Below are 12,029 nucleotides of genomic sequence, written 5' to 3'. Positions count from 1 at the left end.
TATAAATCATCTAAGCTATAACAACTCGTGAACATAAACACAACCGTTTCTATCTCTACAAACATTTCTCTAATAAATAGGTTCCATAGCAGTCGCTAGAGCCGGAAGCGGTCAACAAGCCGCTCCATACTCTCCTCCTCTATCTTCTATTCTCTCACAAGTTTACTACCCTGAAACTGAACTGTTTCGGACCCCTTATGAGTCTGAAGCAGAGGACGGGACGCTCGAGCCTACCAGTCAGTGGATGGAAAGGTCCGTTGTGATAAAGGGTCTATCACAAGCCTCGGATAACCTGGAATAAGTTTTCCACGAGTCGAGTTCACTTTGATTTCATGAGTTCTATATATTAAACGTCACGTTGAAAATTTAAGCCAGCAGTGTAAACGTATTGCCTAATGTCATACAACGTAGATTGGCCACGGCCCGGGGATACGTTGAGTATAACAAGAATAACAAGAATCTTTCCCCATGAGAGGCCCATGTTCTTCTGAAAAACATTCATCAGGAAATAAAAGGTTCAGATTGTTCAGATTAGCCCAGTGTTTCAACTTCTGTGAACATAAAACATGCAAATGACTTCATCTTCGAGAAAATGCGACTCTCATGCGACAAAACACCCAAATCATCTCTGAACTTTCCTAATACAACAACTGCAATTGCGGCTCATGAGCAACTTGATTTTTTTTTATTTGGGCATTTAGTGATCCATTAACAAGCTTTTTGCCATTTGATATTCGTTTGGCACCTTTTTGACGTAAACTACGTCTAAGGGGAAGACTCAGATACAGGGTGCAAAACCGAAATTTCCAAATTCGAGACCGTCACGAAATTAGTAGGGAAACTGGACACACGTGATCCCCGGGGACACATGATCCCCCCCTGTTTTCTCGAAAACTGATCACATTTTTATACCACTGATATGTGCAAAAGGATCCGTTGGATAGATTATTGAATCTGAGTAACATTTGATATTAGTTACTTTATGTATATGGGTTTTAGAGAGGTTTTATTATTTAAGCATTCTCAATCCTTTTTTTCTTCAATGGAGAAAAGTTTAATAACTTTGAATATGTCCAACCAAAACGTGTCAAATTTTTACTGGACAAAGTTTTATTATTGTAGAATTGAATAAATTCATTGTATTAACTATTGCTTATTTCAATTTAATACAATAAACGAAATAAGATAAATACTCAACATTTGATCCCGATATTGCATATATTAAGGCGTTTGTTGTATACCATCGCATATTATTGTATTGTATGTAACTAAATTGATCTGTTAAAATTATTTTCTAGTTAAACAGTATAAATAATTTTTATTTCTCTTTAATTTTGTCAATCAGGCAATACACGCGCAATTTGAATGTCTCAATAGCCTTATTTCATTAACCAGAACAAAGTGTAGTTGAACATACTTAGTTTTGATTAGTTTTATCAAATGCATTTCAACATTATTTTCAATGAAAACGAGTATAAATTAAGCTTTGAAAATACTCAACAAATCACTGGGCTTAAAATCAGTATTGTTTGATCTGGTATTCAATTCTTTCCGTTGCAACTAGCGGAAGTTTGTCTATAATCACCATTTATTTGTAAATCTTCCTAAAGAATTTTTAATAATAGGCTCATTCAACAACTTTTGGTCAGTCGTTTAAGAGAAATCGCATTTGTGTAGTAATAACACGCACTACAGAAAAATATGATGTTTAAAGGATGAGTGTCAGGGCCATATTGATGTATGAAGTCAGCATCCTGGTATGATCACGGTTTTGGTATTGGTAGTAGTCGGCCGATCTCGATGTATCACAGACTTTTTCGTTGGTCCCAAAACAGGCACTCAGTGATATTTACCATTGGCCATGGCATTTGCAGTGTGACCAATTTTCAGAAGAGATCCTCTTGGGAACATCATGGTTGTCGTGATATGACCACTGGCTTTCAGTGGAGTGAATGGTTTGCAGATAAATCATCTTCACCATGCCAACTTTGTTGCTATAGCCGCCATTCTATCTGTTACTCTTACTCTATTCGAGAACCAAAATACCTACTTGCCTTGCTTAATACCAACAATATTTCATTTTCGCACGACTGCTATTACGACAGACTATGAATAATTGTTAGCATTTGAGAATAGACCAATTTGACCTTTCATTAGGCTTGGAAGAACCTAAACATGTTCAGCTCATAAGGGGATCGATTTCCCCCTATATGGGGATCAAGTCTCCCGCAAGTTTTGAAATTGCCAAATTGATTTTTTGGTAACTTTCATGAACAAATAATTGCTCCAATGACGTTTTTGAATAACTGATCTTTATTAAGTCCATCATAAAGCGTGCAAATGTACATCGAGAAAAATCCTAAACAAAAAGTGGGAATCATGTGTGTCCAATTTCCCTATAGATTTCAAACGCTAATAGCGTCTTTATCTTTCGATGGATTTTCGACATTTGCTTATCAATCGATTCAGAAACTCTCCAACAATTTGCCAATTCTATTGATACTATTGATTATCAACGTTAAACTATTGAAAATGTTATTTCTTTCCAAACCGGGTGAAAAATTCAATTCCGTTCATAAATCCCCAACACGGGCATCAGATTGCAGTAAGGTACGGGCCTTTTGATACACTGCTTTGTTTTCCCTGTGTATAAAAAGCCCCGTGTTTCGCGTGCGCGCGTCATTTTCATTCTGGATGTCACGGCGAGCAGACCAGGGCGTCCAGAAGCGGTCCCAGTGACAACGGCTGTCTCAGCGGTGGTGGTGCGGATGAAATTTTTTCGGTCGGTGGTGGTGGCGGTCGTGGAAGCAGCAGCACATCATTTTCATCCGTGTCCCATCTTCGGCGGATCTGGCAATCGACGGCGTTCGTTAAGCCGAATCATCGGATGGCGGTCGCGCAGCCCAGTGGCTGCTGTTAATAAGGCACGTAAGTGGCAATTAATCGGTTCTTTTCAGGACCATCATTATATTTGGGAGAAAGGTTAAGTTGAAATAATTTTCCTAAAGTGCAACCGTTAGGAACTGGAAAATTCTTCGGCGAAATTTTCTAGCGTAATTCGGAGTTATATGATTTTAGTGATTGAGAATGTTGATATTGGACGAAGTTTCTTCATAGAACAAAGCATAATTGTTTGGCATCGGTAGCGGAATCATAGCATTAGTGCCGGTCCGAGCATAGGCTGTCATCGGAAGATTGCTACAGCAATTTATTCACTAATGTGGCGTTTGCAACGATTTGAATGTTGTCGGCACAACATGAAATTTTCCCGCGAGACTTTAATTTTGTATTTTTCCTGTTGATGATTGAAAAAGAAATCGGTTCCGAGATGAACTTTATTCAAAGCGCAACCCTAACGTCGGTAGTTGAATCCCAAGCAAGTATCGGAAAGAGACCATGCAAACAATTGATTCGCATTATGACTGAAGAAAATTGTACGGCTTGTATGGCAGTATTGATGTTTGCTACAGATTTTTTCACGTAAACTTCGTCTAAGGGGAAGACTCAGATACAGGGTTTAAAATGGAAATTTCCAAATTCGAGACTGTCACAAAAATTAGGATTTCAAACGCTAACAGCGTCTTTATCTTTCGATGGATTTTCGACATTTGCTTATCAATCGATTCGGAAACCCTTCAGCAATTTGCCAATTCTATTGATACTATTGATTATCATTAATGCTAAATTTTTTTCTACAACAAATATGATTTTGAAAAAGTATCACCGGCGCGTGCTTACTCACAATCTACATGCTGATACATTTACAGTTACATCAAACAACTGAAAACCGAACTACGCCACTCCAAAATTACGAGGTGACAATGTTAGAAAGAGACAAAATATAGGAAAAATAACACAGTGTGTAGTGCCTCCCCGAGTCACCTTAAGGGAAGATCCTTTAATTACGTAACGCAAAAATTGGGCATTTCAACCACCCCCTTCCCCCCCTATGTCACACTTTTTGTATGAAGCATCTAAAAATTATGTATGGGTCGTCACACTTCGCCCAACCCCCCTCCCCCTCTAAGCGTTACGTAATTTGTGGACGCTCCCAAGAGCCACTTTCATTGATGGTAGCCGATCGTTAGTACTTCATATCAAATATCATATCATATCATAGCATATCAAAAAATATTGTGGCCAAATTCCATAAAATTTGGTCAACAAAAACCCCCCTGACAATAATAGAACAAAACCTGCCAAAGCCGTCATTCCCTCTATTTCAGACAAGAAAATTCAATCTGAGCGCTGCTAATGTTGATGACGACGACCGCGCGACTCACACCATCGCCGGGATTAAAATTTCCGGTAGGAGCTCCGCCGATGCCGAACCACTGGTAGTGGTATCACTACCACGGTCTGCTCTCCGCGACATCTCGAACGAAATGGCTCGCGCGCGCGGAAGGGCTGCTTTCTTGTAATCAATAAAGTTGAACCTGTAGCCACGCCCCTTTGGGGGGTGTGTGATGGTTACACAATATTTGCAGTCATACCGGACAACAAAGAGGCGGGACTAATGAGCCATCTTTATTGACTATAAGAAAACTGCTCTCCCGCGCGCGCGTGGCATTTCAGCACCTAAAAACCATGGATGAGTTGAATCATCGTATGTTTTCTGTATGTATGTCGAATCACTGTATGTACGTAGAATCACTGTATGTATGTAGGCTCACTGTATGTATGTAGAATCACGAGCGCGCGTCAAACGGAGAAGCTGCAAAAATGTTTTCGCATGGATGACTATCTACCAATATTATAAGTCTTTCTCTGAATCGTGCTCTCGTGATTCTACTACCGACGGAAAACAATCTGCCATCACCAAGCAATTAAGTTTTACTTTGATCAAAATTCATCTCACCTCAAGTTGTGACATAAGAGCTACTTTCATTGATGGTAGCCAATCGTTAGTAGGGGAAATTACGGCTTTGGCAGGCTTTGTTCTATTATTGTCAGGGGGTTTTCTGTAACTAATTATGCTCAAATTTGGCCAAAACATTCTTTGCATATCAAAAAATATTGTGGCCAAATTTCATAAAATTTGGCCAACAAAAACCCCCTGACAATAGAACAAAACCTGCCAAAGCCGTCATTCCCCCTACTTCATACAATGAAATTTAATCTGAGCGCTGCTAATGTTAATGACGACAACCGCGCGACCCACACCATCGCCGGGAATAAAACTTCTGGTAGGTGCTCCGCCGATGCCAAAGGTGGTACCACGGTCTGCTCTTCGCGACATCTCAAACGAAATGGCTCGCGCGCGCGAAAGAGCTGCTTTCTTGTAATCATTAAAGTTGAACCTGTAGCCACGCCCCTTTGGTGAGTGTGTGACGGTTGCACAATATTTGCATTCATACCGGACAACAAAGAGGCGGGACTAATGAGCCATCTTTATTGATTATAAGAAAACTGCTCTCCCGCGCGCGCGAGGCATTTCATTTGAAATGTCGTGGAGAGCGGTTCCAGCATCGGCGGAGTTGCTGAGAGAATTAATCGGTTCTTCTCAGGGCCACCATTCTATACAAAGGAAGAGGCGAGGCGAATATTATTCAAAGAGCAAATTAGCCACTTGGCGACGCCATAATGTTGCCGTCCGTAGCAGAATCACGATTGCGCCCCGGGGGGAGATGTCGGAAGTGAATCACAAGCGTGCGTCGGAGGGAGTTGCTGGAGTAAATATATTCATATGAATGGTAAATTGGTAATGTGATCGCATTTTGACGTGAACTACGGGGGAGACTCTGATACAGGGTATAAGATGAAAATTTCAAAATTGGGGACCGTCACGTAGTCATGTAAGATTTTAAAAGATAATCTTTATCTTTTGATGGATTTTTGAGATTTATATATCAAATGAATTGGAAACTCTCCACCAATTTGCAAATGTTATTGAAATTTTTGATTATCAACGTTAAACTAGTGGAAATTTCAATTCCTTCCAAACCCAGTAAAAATTCAGACCCAATCAATAATCCTGCAACCCCAACACGGACATGAGGTTGTTATAAGTTACGGTCCTTTTCGCCCATCGCTCCATTTTTCTATGCATAAAAGACTCGTGTCTCATACGCGCACGTCATTTTCGTTCGAGCATTCTCAGAGAGCGGACACGATACTTCATTTGTAGCCTTGAGCCAGCATTGGAGGCGATTGTCGGGCGGAGACAAAGGCATCCCACAGCGATAGGCGGCAGTCAACGATGGTGGAGCGACGGTAATTTTGCCCGCTTGCGGTCCAAGCGACAACGGCTGCCGCGTTGATGTTGGTCGCGTCGTCAATGGTGGAGCTGCGGTAATTGCTGATAGTGAATGGAGTCATTTAAAGTAAATCAATTCTTTGGATTACCATCATTACCGTGGAAAAATGGTGTTAAGCTGAGAGGATTTTCCAAAGTGCAACAACTTGTGACCAGCACACTCTTGGCGTTCAGTAAAATCTTCTAGCAAGATTCTGAATTTGGTTATGTGCTGTCATTGAGAAAAATAACAATATAAAATTGGTCAATTGGAGACAAACTTCGGTTAGTTACGCAGAACTTCGGTTAGTTAGGAAATTTAAATGCAAGGATGATATCAGTAGCAGTCAGCTAAAATTTTCATTTTTGCTGTTAGGGATTGGAATTGCACATTATCGAAGGTTAATCGGTTCTTTTTAGAACCAAAATTTTATACAAAAGAATATTAACCGAAACTAATTTTATTCAAAGTGCAAATTATTATTTGCAATAGAAATACCCAAATTAAATTAAGCTCATTCAGAATATTTTTCGAAAAATAAGAAAAACACCTTGCGTTGCAACTGTCCGACCGCCACTTGATGATTTTTCGCTAAGCCTCCAAAGGTTGAAATAAATTTGCAGCATTGCCACACTGCCACCCACTTCGTGCTGCTGTGTCCGCTCCGCTGCATTGAATGTCAAACCGCTCTTTGTGGAATCCCGATCAAAATGGCTCACGCGCGCCGAACAGCAGCTTTCTTGTAATTAATAAATTAAGGCCGTAAGCCCCGCCTCTTTATGAGCTGATATGGTTGTAAATATAATGTGCACTCATAACGATTAATGAAGGGGCTGGACTAATGAAATTACTTCATTAGATATAAGAAAGCTGCTTTTCGGCGCGCGCGAGCCATTTCGATCGGGATTCCGCAGACAACGGACCGTTCGGAGAATGACAAATTCTAAGAATCCTATTAAATTTTCTCGCAAGATTCTGAATTTGGTTATGAGATCAATCGTAAATAGCGAATTTGATAGCGCGTCGGAGGGAGATGATGTAGTGAATTTTAATGAATGAGATCACTAACAGCAACCAAACTACCACGCCAAACCCAATGCCACCGAAACAGTCCATTTTCGCAATTAACTCTTCCCTTTCGTAAAATGTTGGTCCTGAGAAGAACCAATTTTCATTTCCCAATTCATATTCCAATCACTAACTGCATCCAATCGCTTGTGTAAATTTGCAGCATTGCTACACTGCCACCCACATCGTGCTGCTGTGTCCGCTTCGCTGCATCGAATGTTGAACCGCCTTCTGTGGAATTCCGATCAAAATGGCTCGCGCGCGCCGAACAGCAGCTTTGGGGCTGTCCATAAACCACGTAGACTCTTGAGGGGGAGGGAGGGGTTTCGAAAAAGTCTACGTTAGTCTACGAAGGGGGGCGGGGGGTATACCAAAAGTCTACGAAGACTTTTTTATTTATTTTTTATTCTTTTGGAAAACAACTTATGCAGCAGCTAAGTGCAAAATTCACTAAGTATTGTTTGATTTTTTTTAGAATTTTCCAAATTTTTTTACAAGACTTTATCGGAATAATCTCTTGAATTTCTGGAAAAAAAATAAAAAAATTTCACTGAAATAATAGTCTGAACTATGGTTTAAAACTATATAAGTATTCTATAAAAACTTTTGTGAAAATTTCAAAATTTCCACTTGGATTTTATTGCAGATTCTACTAGAATATCTTTTGATTTTCGTTAGGAACTTCTTCAGAAACTACAAGTGATTCTTTAGAATTCTCACGAAAAATTATGTCACACTTCAACGGGGAATTCACCGAAATTTCCGCGAGAAACCCTTCACTGGAGATTTTCTGGGAACTCCACGGGAATTTCTTTTCAATTTTTAAAATTCTTCGGAATTTTCGCGAGGAATTCTTTGGATAGATAAGCCAAATTCTTCGAAATGTCGATGGGAAATTCTTCGTATGTTTCACGGCAATTTCTTCGGAAGTACTAATGCGAATTCTTTGGAATAATCGATGGAAAATCTTTGGAATTTCTAAAAAGACTATTGAAAAATTCCATGAGAAATTATTTCAATTTCCCACCAAAACTCTTTGAGTTTCCGCACAAAAAAAAATTCAATTTTTGTAAGAAAGCCTTTGAATTGAAAAATCATTTGAAATTTTACGAGAAATTCACCAAAATTACAACTGAAAATTTTCTATAATTTCCACCGCAAATTATTCGGATAAGTCTTTGGAATGTCTATAGGTTGTTTTTTTTTTAATTTCCTCAGAAAAATTTTCCAAATCTGCAAGAACGTAGGAATCCATTCTAAAATTCCACGGGAAATATTTCGGAATATTCATTTAAACTTAAAATTACCTCGGGAAATAATTCTAAATTTTCACGGAAATTTACTCGGAATAGTTTTGGAATTTAGAAGAAAATTCTTGGGATTTCAATAGATGATTATTCAATTTGATATCGCATGAAATTTTCAAGAAAAGCATTAGAATTTTCACGGAGAGTTCTTTGAAATATAACCGGGAAGCTTTAAAGATTATCCAGCGGGATCTTCTACGAAAAATTCCACAAAAAACTTATTGTAATGTAGACTTGACATTCTAGAAATTTTTCAAAATTCTGAAAAAATTTCGGTTTTCTACAAATCGGCGTGGTAAATTATAGGTCAGATGCGTGACAGATTTTAAGCAGTGGCGTGCCGATGCAAAAGTGCGGGAGCGGTGGTGCACACCTCTAGGAGGAGTCGAATCCAACAGAAATTAAATTAATTGACTTTGAGATTTGGTTTCAGGAGCTGAGTTTCAGGATTAAATTTGAATCCGATTTTGATTGTCCAATCACATATGATATTTTGTGAAATTTGGAAAAGTCTACGTAGACTTCAAGGGGGTGGGGGAGGGGTTTCGGAAAAGTCTACAAAAGTCTACTAGGGGGGAGGGAGGGGTTTGAAAATGTGAAATTTCGGTCTACGTGGTTTGTGGACAGCCCCTTTCTTGTATTTAATAAATCAAAACCGTAAGCCCCGCCCCTTTGTGAGCTGATATGGTTGTAAATATAATGTGCACTCATAACGATTGATGAAGGGGCTAATGGAATTACTTCATTAGATATAAGAAAGCTGCTTTTCGGCGCGCACGAGCCATTTCAATCGGGTTTCCACAGACAACGGACCGTTCGGAGAATTATGAATTCAAAGAATCCAATGAAACTTTCTTGAAAGATTCTGAATTTGGTTATGAGATGTTGTTTATCTGAGATGCGCATTGTTGCGAGGAATGACAACAGAAATTTGACGCAAGACGAAGTTTCTTCATATTACCAAACATTATCTCTTGACATCTGTCTGTCCAAGCGACGTTCACTAATAGGTAGTTGCTGTAGGTAGATAGTTTTCACAAAGGTGGCGTCTTCATGGATTTCATACAAAAGAAAGTTGATTCGAAGTAAACTTTCTTCAAAGTTCAAAACTCAATCGTAAATAGCGAATTTGATAGCGCGTCGGAGGGAGATGATGTAGAAAATTTTAATGGATGGAATCACTAACAGCAACCAAGCTACCACGCCAAACCCGATGCCACCGAAACAGTGCATTTTCGCAATTAACTCTTTCTTTTTATAAAATGTTGGTCCTGAGAAGAACCAATTTTCTTTTCCCAATGTTCCTTTCCAACTAACTGACACCACAATTTGTAATAAATTTTCAGCATCGGCACTGGCGGTGCGGGATCGCCACAGTGCTATTTTTATGGTCAACCTTTTCTTCATATGAAATTCTGGTTCGTTGAGGTTGAATGATCTGCTGCAACACATCGAGCACCACCACCAATGTGATGAATTTTCTTTGAAAATGTTATTAGCGCCTCCGTGATGCTGTGTCCGCTCCGCTACGATCGCTTTGATGCGTCTGCTATGCGTAAAATCTTGTTCAAGTGATGCATGTACGTGATTGGTTAGTTTACCTATTTCCAAACTTTTTATGAATTTTCGATAATAAATAGTTACAAATCAGTATTTTCAAATAAATACAAAGAAGCGTTGACTCATCCTTGATCGAATGGTCCAAACAAAAATTGAAAATCCATCGAGAAACGGCTGGGATTATAAAGTTCAAAGTCTGTCATATTTTCGTGACGGTCCCCGATTTCCGCAATCGTAAAGTGTACCCCAATATAGAAAACACAGACGTAGTCCTACGTCAAAACAACAATGAAATTGATTTTTTTCAAGTGAAACCCCTAACAAATTAAACAAACAAAACTAAACTTCTCATATTATATAAAACTCGAGAATTAAAAAATTTTGACTTAATTACATGAATATATCAGCTACTTTCAAAATGTAAATTTTTAATTGTCGTATCCAACAAATTTTATGTTTTGAATATTGCTCGACACCAGTGTTGTCTCAAAAGTAATCAAAAGAACAATTTTGTAATATTCATGAATTATGGGTCTTGCTAGGTTCTTCATTTCACCAAACGGTTTTACGTAGTTTACGTCGGGCGGTCGTGTCTTGTACACAACCCTTATGATTTTTTGCTTGGATTGTCTCATTTCGGGACCGATTTGCGATTTGGGCGTAACTTATTTTGTAAACAAACATTGAAAGGGGAATTCCTGCTAAAACAAGCATTTTATGAGGAAACCACGGTATGGATTCGACAGATTAAGCTTTTCTCTACCAGATAAGAGAATTAGTTTGGGATGAAAACGCTTGCATTCTCCGGAATCCATGAAGCAATGTTTGTTTACAAAATAAGTTACGCCCAAATCGCAAAGCAGTCCCGATTTATCATTATTCACAACTTTAAGAATTCAAAACACATTTCAATGCTTCTCTCTTTAACGTGTTACGTTCTTATTTTTATTTCCAGATTGCGTCATCATAACAACGGTGCAAACAATACGACAAACTGTGTCCCCATTAGTCCATTTGTCACATCCTGGATTTACAAACAACGCAAGTGAACCATGACCAGAACAGAACTGCAACTGGTCCCGATTTCTACGTAGCGCAACTAATGGTTCCCGAAAGAGGAATATCACGTTGCTCGAACCATGGCAAGCCGCGACGACGGCCGCTCGGATAGGTTAACTGTCAACAGCACTGTTCGTTCGCCGTTCGTTCAGCAATGCAATGGTGTCCGCAGATCGGATAGGCTTCCGTGGGAACCATCGGGCAGCTCGCTCCGGAACTCTGTTTACACGTGAAATGAAGCGAATGCGGCAGTTATTTGTTATACAGTTGGTGGCCACAGGCCGCAAAGGCAGAGGATATATGTACGGGGGAATAATAGCGAAATTCATATGTTTGTGATCCGATTCATGTCAGCGTGCGATGGGATTACCTTTCTACGGGAATCCAAGTCGATACGGTTGTTCGGAGGGAATGAATCGGTATCCTGTGTATAATCGTTTGTTTGTGGTTTGTGTGGGGGTTTGGATTCGTGATGTAAAATGAGAATTTTGTTTGACTTTCACGGTCATATCTAGGAGGGATTTAGAATGTGATTCATGATATGATTATTCCGCACCAGTGTTGCCATATTTGAACTTAATTGAATTACTTCAAAAGTTTCATAACATTTAAATTTACACAAATAGGTTTGAAACCAAATTTGGATCAAAATTTAAGTGAACAAAAATATTAATTGTTGAAACTCATAACCAGGAATAATTTCGAATTTTAATAGATATTTATTATACAGATATTTAAGGATAATAACCATCGAATTATTTAATACTTAGCTAAAAGGGGAACGAAACAATACGTTCCT

The 12,029-nt window shown here is 39.0% G+C and overlaps 1 protein-coding gene across 6 annotated transcripts in view; it reads left to right on the top strand.

Moving 5' to 3' along the window:
* Positions 1-12,029, top strand: part of LOC134207708 (otoferlin-like) — a 385,951-nt gene that overhangs the window by 198,192 nt on the left and 175,730 nt on the right. The window contains exon 1 of one of the 6 annotated variants that reach the window (XM_062683527.1): positions 11,388-11,459. The exons of the other annotated variants lie outside the window; for them this stretch is intronic. The gene's annotated coding sequence lies outside the window, so the exon portion shown is untranslated. Of the gene's footprint in view, positions 1-11,387; positions 11,460-12,029 lie in introns of those variants that run through there. 6 annotated transcript variants of the gene reach the window in all.

This window comes from Armigeres subalbatus, chromosome 1 (assembly GCF_024139115.2).
Source record: "Armigeres subalbatus isolate Guangzhou_Male chromosome 1, GZ_Asu_2, whole genome shotgun sequence".
NCBI classification, from domain to species: domain Eukaryota; kingdom Metazoa; phylum Arthropoda; class Insecta; order Diptera; family Culicidae; genus Armigeres; species Armigeres subalbatus.
The sequence above is the reverse complement of the archived record's forward strand: the minus strand, read 5'-3'. Positions and strand labels throughout refer to the sequence as shown.